Here is a 7,500-nt window from a genome sequence, read left to right as displayed (position 1 = left end):
GAGGTGATTGGTAAGGGATTACAAAAACAGGCTGAGGCGTTGTCAATGACAATGACAAAACAGTTTGAGCATAATCAGCAGGTTATGGCAGCCTTAGTACCTTTGCGCACAGACTCGAAAGGGCAAGGCCGACCCTATAAGCAGTCATCAGGCGAAATACAGTGTCATCGAAAAGCGTAAGGCGGAGATATCATCTAAAGTAATGCCTGGACTTTTGGCCCATAGATCCGCTTTAGGGCATTCCCCTAGCGGAGATAGTTATTTTGATGAAGCTTGTTGGAGAGAATACAGGAACAAGTTGTGGGACTTGGTTATAGATGGTCATAAAACTGCTATAAAGCTGCAAAGTCGTGGCGAGAATGCATGAACTGTGTTAAAACCTACGAACTGAAACAGCGAATGGCTGCTGCAGTTAGAGCAACTTTGTCAGGACGAGATGCAGCGCCAGGTGTATCTGAGTTGCAGCTGAAAGATGTGTCTGAGAACTGTCGACCGATCGACCGGGGCCGCCCCCGATACATCTTGCGGCGACCACACCGCGTTTACCAGCCGTCACCACTGCCGTTTGCACACAGCGAGGAACCTTCCTCTGACATCGCCAGCGACGGCTCGGATTCGGAAGACAATACCGGCAGCGAGGAATTCAAACAGCGCCAACTTTGCTTTACGGCCCCTCTTAGAAAAAATGGAGCGCTGGGAGGCTCGCGATTACAGCGTTCCTGCCACCACACTCCTCCCGCGAGCCCTGCCGGCCCCCGCGGATACCGACGGCTCCGACCAAGGCGGTACCGGCTGACGCACCACCAATACCGACAGCGCCGACAGTAGCAGCGGAGCAGCTGCCACGGCAGCAGCCCCCACCCCTTTCCCCCGCAGCGGCTTTAGCTGCACTACTCTGTTTTGATTTAAAGCAACAGTACTCATTTTGTCATTTCTGATTGTAACGTCTTTCAGAGATTTGTTATTTAGAGTTTTGTTAAGTTTTTCTAATAAGCATAATGAATAAGTAAGCATTTGGTATTTATAAGTACTTAGTACATAGTAATTGCAGTAAGGTGTATGCACTTAGTTAAGAGTTCAAATTGTAAGATTTTCTTTTGGTTCGAACCTTCTTAGTTGTCTGCCTAGGCATTTCAAAGGAGCTCCATGTAATATAGTTAAGGAATGTATAAACAGGTTTTAATTTTGGAAAGTGTTTTTTAGTTAATGTAACAATTTTATTTCTTTTTAGACACTGATTTGCTGGATTAATTTTAACATAGTTTTTTAAGGTTTTAAGGATTTTTAGTATTAGCATAAGTTAAGGTTTGTAGTAAATAGGTATTAATTTTAACAACTATTCCTTCACTAATGTGCAGAAGAACCAAGACTGAGAGGAAACAGCATTTCCCATGAAGTCGAACATCGATCACAATAACTGTTATGATAATCTGGGGTCAAAAGCATCAATCAAAAAAAAAAAAAAAAAAAAAAAAATTTGTCCTGAATGCTGAATTTGAAAATAGGCAGTTTGGGCTGGTAAATACAGAAAACCTATTTTGTGGTGAGAAAAAGGATTTAAATCCCCATGGAAAATTATTGAAAGGGATTGGCATAAGTGGGAAATAAAGACTAGAGAAATTTTAGTTGGGAAATATCAGGAATAATTAAAAGGATTAGTAAAAGGAAAAGTAAGAGACATAAGATTTTGAAGGCAGAGGAATTGAAATAACAAAAGCACAATGGGAAATGGTAAACGAACTAACCAAGGAAGTAGAGAAGAGACTCCAAATGGAATTTTGAAGTGGGTTAAGGAGTTAAAAAATCTGTAGGGCTCCTGAAGAATGTAACTGCTGCCGAGAAGAAAATACACCCGGCTGCTGGTTGCACCCCAGCAGGCCGAGGAGGCAGAGTTCACATATACTTGGTGGAGCCTAATTTTGATCCTAACCCTATTTGTACATAAGTAGTCCAATTGAAATCAAAAACCATGTTCCCATGTGTGGAATCTTGATCAGACCGGAGAGAAAAGACTTGAACTTGAAAAAGCAATGGTAAATTTTTCTGCTACAGTTGAAATCATGATGAATGCAAGCATAGATGTAATAAAAGTGCAGCAAATTGAAATCAATAGTCTCTCGTAAATATCTACTCAGAATAGATTAGCTTTGGATTTTTTATATGTTAAGGAAGGGGGTGTATGTGTAGTCATAAATGTAAGTTGTTGTAGTTATGTTAATCTAGATAAATGAGTGAAAACAGATTTACAGGTGATTGTAAACCACAATCAGATATTACATCAGATTTCTTTAGATGATACTTCTTGTGGATTTAAAGAAATATGGGATAAATTAACTTTCTGGTTACCAGATCTAAATTGGCTTCAACATTTGTTTGTAATATTGTTGGAACAATTGTAATATTGCTATGCATAATACTCTGCAATTGTTGTTACAAAATACTAAGACCTTTAAGTAAGATTGCTCATGTCAATGAGTTACAAGTAGAGAATTATGATCAGAATGTGATCAGAACAGATGACCTTAATTATGATCCAATTAAGAAGGTTCTGAAATATCTGGAAATTTTAACACAAATCAATGGTGACAAAAAAAAAAAAAGGGGGGGGAATTGTGATGAATATACTGGTGATTTGTGTTAAAATTGTAAGACTTAGAGTGCACTGGGATTAAGGGTCAGGATCTTGTGAGGCCTGTTTAGAGGGTAAAGAGAAAGAAACCTCTCTTGCAGACTTGCAAGGACACTGTCTGGTTAATTGGAGACACCACGGCTGAGAAGGAGCTGTCTTAAAGATAAACATTCAGAACTGGGAATTTGTTTTCTTCAGATAAGAAGCCTGCACAATTGAGCATGTGTGAAAATGGATGCTCTGACCCTTACCACACTGAATGTAGGGAGAAGGGATTTGACCACCTATTCTAAGACTATCATATGCCTCCCTTCTATTTAGCATAAGTTTGCTTATATAGATGATGAAACTATATAAGATGAAGAAAACTATTGTAAGGTTGCTTTTTGGGTGAAGTTGGTACCAATAAGAGATTAGTATTACTAGGATGACCAAAAACACATTATTATGGGTAATTTTTATATTGGGCAAAGCAATGAAGCTCTTTTGCTCTTGCTGATTGCCTGCAAGTTTTCTGTCTGTGAAGCTAGAGCCTGGCCAGATCTACCTTTACAGATTAAAGAAATCTTGCTACCATTAAACAAATTATGCTTTTTGACCATCCTAGAGAAAATAAAGGTGCAACATAACAGGTAATAATGAATTGATTGAACTTTTTCAGACATGTCTGATAGGGATACCCAGACTTAATGTAAATATGTTTGTTAATTATAGTAGTAAGTTTTAAGGTTCTTAGGTATTATTGTACTCATTTTGATTATTGTTAAACTTGTTTATAATTGTATTATGCAAAGTGTTCAAAGAATAACTTCCAAGGCCTTACTTGCACAAAAGAAAAACGGGGGAATTGTTGTCGGACAAGAGGGGACATGGGTCCCAGGAACACCTGTGCAATTCAGGCCTTGAAGAATTCTCTGTTGATAATATACTGGCGGAGTAGGAGATGTGAGAAAGTGCTGATTCCTTGGTATGCTGAAACCCAGCTGCCCCTGAGATGGGAGGCAAGCAAGATAAGGAGGAGGCGAGATCTGGGAAAGAGAGCAATTAGGCCGGATGGAAGAATTCCACAGAGTTGTGAAAACAATGATGTAACCTTTTAGAGAGCAACCAATAGTATGTTGCCAAGTGGGCATAATTATAGCAAACTGTATATAAGATGTGTCTCATGCTCAATAAAGTGGAATCCGCTGATCAAATTGGTCGTTAAAGCGGCCCCCTTCTTGCAGTAGGTTAGGGTTAGGTATTGGGTTAGGGTTAGGGTTAGGGTTTAGGGTTAGGGTTAGGGTTAGGGTTCGGGTTAGGGTTCGGGTTAGGGTTAGGGGGTTAGGGTTAGGGTTAGGGAAAGGATTAGGGGGTTAGGGTTAGGGTTAGGGTTTCGGGTTAGGGTTTCGGGATAGGGTTAGGGTTAGGGTTAGGGTTAGGGTCAGGGTTAGGGTTTTGTGTTAGGGTTAGGGTTAGGGTCAGGGTTAGGGTTAGGGTTAGGCTCAGGGTCAGGGTTAGGGTTAGGGTTAGGTTTAGGGTTAGGATTAGGGTTAGGGTTAGGGTTAAGGTTAGGGGGTGAGGGTTAGGGTTAGGGATAGGGTTAGCGTTACGGTGGGGTTAGGGTTAGGGTGAGGGGGGGTTAGGGATAGGGTTAGGGTTAGGGGGTTAGGGTTAGGGTTAGGGTTTGGGTTAGGGATATGGTTTGGGTTAGGGTTAGGTTTAGGGTTAGGATAAGGGTTAGGGGTTAGGGGTTAGGGTTAGTGTTAGGGTTGGGGATAGAGGTAGGGTTAGGGGTTGGGGTTAGGGTTAGGGTTAAGGTTAGGGTTTAGGGTTAGGGTTATGGGTTGGGATTAGGGTTAGAGTTAGGGTTCGGGTTTAGGGTGTGGGTTAGGGTTAGGGTTAGGGGTTAGGTCTAGGGCTAGGGTTAGGGTCAGGGTTAGGGGTTAGGGTTAGGGTCAGGGTTAGGGTTAGGGTCAGGGTTAGGGTTAGGATTAGGGTTAGGGTTAGGGTTAGTGAAAGGATTAGGGGGTTAGGGTTAGGGTGGGGTAAGGGTTAGGGTTGGGGGGGATTAGGGTTAGGTTAGGGTTGGGGTTAGGGTTAGGTTAGGGTTAGGGTTAGGGTGAGGGTTTGGGGGTTAGGTTTAGGATTAGGGTTAGGGTTAGGGGTCGGGTCAGGGATAGGGTTAGGGTTTGGGTTAGTGTCAGGGTTAGGTTTAGGGTTAGGGTAAGGGTTAGGGCTTAGGGGTTAGGGTTAGGGTTTGGGTTAGGGTTAGGGTTAGGGTTAGGTTTTGGGTTAGGGTTAGGGGTAGGGTTTCGGTTTAGGGTTAGGGTTAGGGTTAGGGTTAGGGGGTTAGGGTTAGGGTTAGGGAAAGGATTAGGGGGTTAGGGTTAGGGTTAGGGGTTAGGGTTAGGGTTAGGGTTAGGGTTAGGGTTAGGGGGTTAGGGTTAGGGTTAGGGAAAAGATTAGGGGGTTAGGGTTAGGGTGGGGTAAGGGTTAGGGTTAGGGGGGGTAGGGTTAGGTTAGGGTTGGGGTTAGGGTTAGGTTAGGGTTAGGGTTAGGGTTAGGGTTTGGGGGTTAGGTTTAGGATTAGGGTTAGGGTTAGGGTTCGGGTCAGGGATAGGGTAAGGGTTTGGGTTAGGGTTAGGGTTCGGTTTAGGGTTAGGGTAAGGGTTGGGGCTTAGGGGTTAGGGTTAGGGTTTGGGTTAGGGTTAGGGTTAGGTATTGGGTTAGGGTTAGGGTTAGGGTTTCGGGTTAGGGTTTCGGGTTAGGGTTAGGGTTAGGGTTAGGATCAGGGTTAGGGGTTTGGGTTAGGGTTAGGGTTAGGGTCAGGGTTAGGGTTAGGGTTAGGCTCAGGGTCAGGGTTAGGGTTAGGGTTAGGCTCAGGGTCAGGGTTAGGGTTAGGGTTAGGTTTAGGGTTAGGATTAGGGTTAGGGTTAGGGTTGGAGTTAGGGTAGGGTAAGGGTTAGGGTGGGGTTAGGGTTAGGGTTAGGGGGTTAGGGTTTGGGTTAGGGTTAGGGTTAGGGTTGGGGATAGGGGTAGGGTTAGGTTTAGGGGTTAGGGTTAGGGTTAGGGTTAGGGTTTAGGGTTAGGGTTATGGGTTGGGTTCAGGGTTAGGGTTAGGGTTCGGGTTTAGGGTGAGGGTTAGGGTTAGGGTTAGGGTTAGGGTTAGGGTTAGGTATAGGGGTTAGTGTTAGGTTTAGGGTTAGGATTAGCGTTAGGGTTAGGGTTGGAGTTAGGGTAGGGTAAGGGTTAGGGTGGGGTTAGGATTAGGGTTAGGGGGGGTTAGGTTAAGGGTTAGGGTTAGGGTTAAGGTTAGGGGGTGAGGGTTAGGGTTAGGGATAGGGTTAGCGTTACGGTGGGGTTAGGGTTAGGGTGAGGGGGGGTTAGGGATAGGGTTAGGGTTAGGGGGTTAGGGTTAGGGTTAGGGTTTGGGTTAGGGATATGGTTTGGGTTAGGGTTAGGTTTAGGGTTAGGGTAAGGTTTAGGGGTTAGGGGTTAGGGTTAGTGTTAGGGTTGGGGATAGGGGTAGGGTTAGGGGTTAGGGTTAGGGTTAGGGTTAGGGTTTAGGGTTAGGGTTATGGGTTGGGATTAGGGTTAGAGTTAGGGTTCGGGTTTAGGGTGTGGGTTAGGGTTAGGGTTAGGGGTTAGGTCTAGGGCTAGGGTTAGGGTCAGGGTTAGGGGTTAGTGTTAGGGTTAGGGTCAGGGTTAGGGTTAGGGTCAGGGTTAGGGTTAGGGTTAGGATTAGGGTTAGGGTTAGGGTTAGGGAAAGGATTAGGGGGTTAGGGTTAGGGTGGGGTAAGGGTTAGGGTTGGGGGGGGTAGGGTTAGGTTAGGGTTGGGGTTAGGGTTAGGTTAGGGTTAGGGTTAGGGTGAGGGTTTGGGGGTTAGGTTTAGGATTAGCGTTAGGGTTAGGGGTCGGGTCAGGGATAGGGTTAGGGTTTGGGTTAGTGTCAGGGTTAGGTTTAGGGTTAGGGTAAGGGTTAGGGCTTAGGGGTTAGGGTTAGGGTTTGGGTTAGGGTTAGGTTTAGGGTTAGGTTTTGGGTTAGGGTTAGGGGTAGGGTTAGGGTTTAGGGTTAGGGTTATGGGGTGGGATTAGGGTTAGAGTTAGGGTTCGGGTTTAGGGTGTGGGTTAGGGTTAGGGTTACGGGTTAGGTCTAGGGCTAGGGTTAGGGTTAGGGTTAGGGTTAGGGTTAGGGTCAGGGTCAGGGGTAGGGTTAGGGTTAGGATTAGTGTTAGGGTTAGGGTTAGGGAAAGGATTAGGGGGTTAGGGTTAGGGTGGGGTAAGGGTTAGGGTTGGGGGGGGTTAGGGTTAGGTTAGGGTTGGGATTAGGGTTAGGTTGGGGTTAGGGTTAGGGTGAGGGTTTGGGGGTTAGGTTTAGGATTAGGGTTAGGGTTAGGGGTCGGGTCAGGGATAGGGTTAGGGTTTGGGTTAGGGTTAGGGTTCGGTTTAGGGTTAGGGTAAGGGTTAGGGCTTAGGGGTTAGGGTTAGGGTTTGGGTTAGGGTTAGGGTTAGGTATTGGGTTAGGGTTGGGTTTTTGGTTTAGGGTTAGGGTTCGGGTTAGGGTTAGGGGGTTAGGGTTAGGGTTATGGTTAGGGTTAGGGTTAGGGTTTCGGGTTAGGGTTAGGGTTAGGGTTAGGGTTAGGGTTAGGATCAGGGTTAGGGGTTTGGGTTAGGGTGAGGGTTAGGGTCAGGGTTAGGGTTAGGGTTAGGCTCAGGGTCAGGGTTAGGGTTAGGGTTAGGTTTAGGGTTAGGATTAGGGTTAGGGTTAGGGTTGGAGTTAGGGTAGGGTAAGGGTTAGGGTGGGGTTAGGGTTAGGGTTAGGGGGGGTTCGGTTTAGGGTTAGGGTTAGTGTTAAGGTTAGGGGGTGAGGGTTAGGGTTAGGGATAGGG

Source organism: Melanerpes formicivorus, unplaced genomic scaffold (assembly GCF_026170545.1).
Source record: "Melanerpes formicivorus ecotype bairdi unplaced genomic scaffold, bMelFor1.0.p_v2 SCAF_9, whole genome shotgun sequence".
NCBI classification, from domain to species: domain Eukaryota; kingdom Metazoa; phylum Chordata; class Aves; order Piciformes; family Picidae; genus Melanerpes; species Melanerpes formicivorus.
This window is presented reverse-complemented; position numbering follows the sequence as displayed.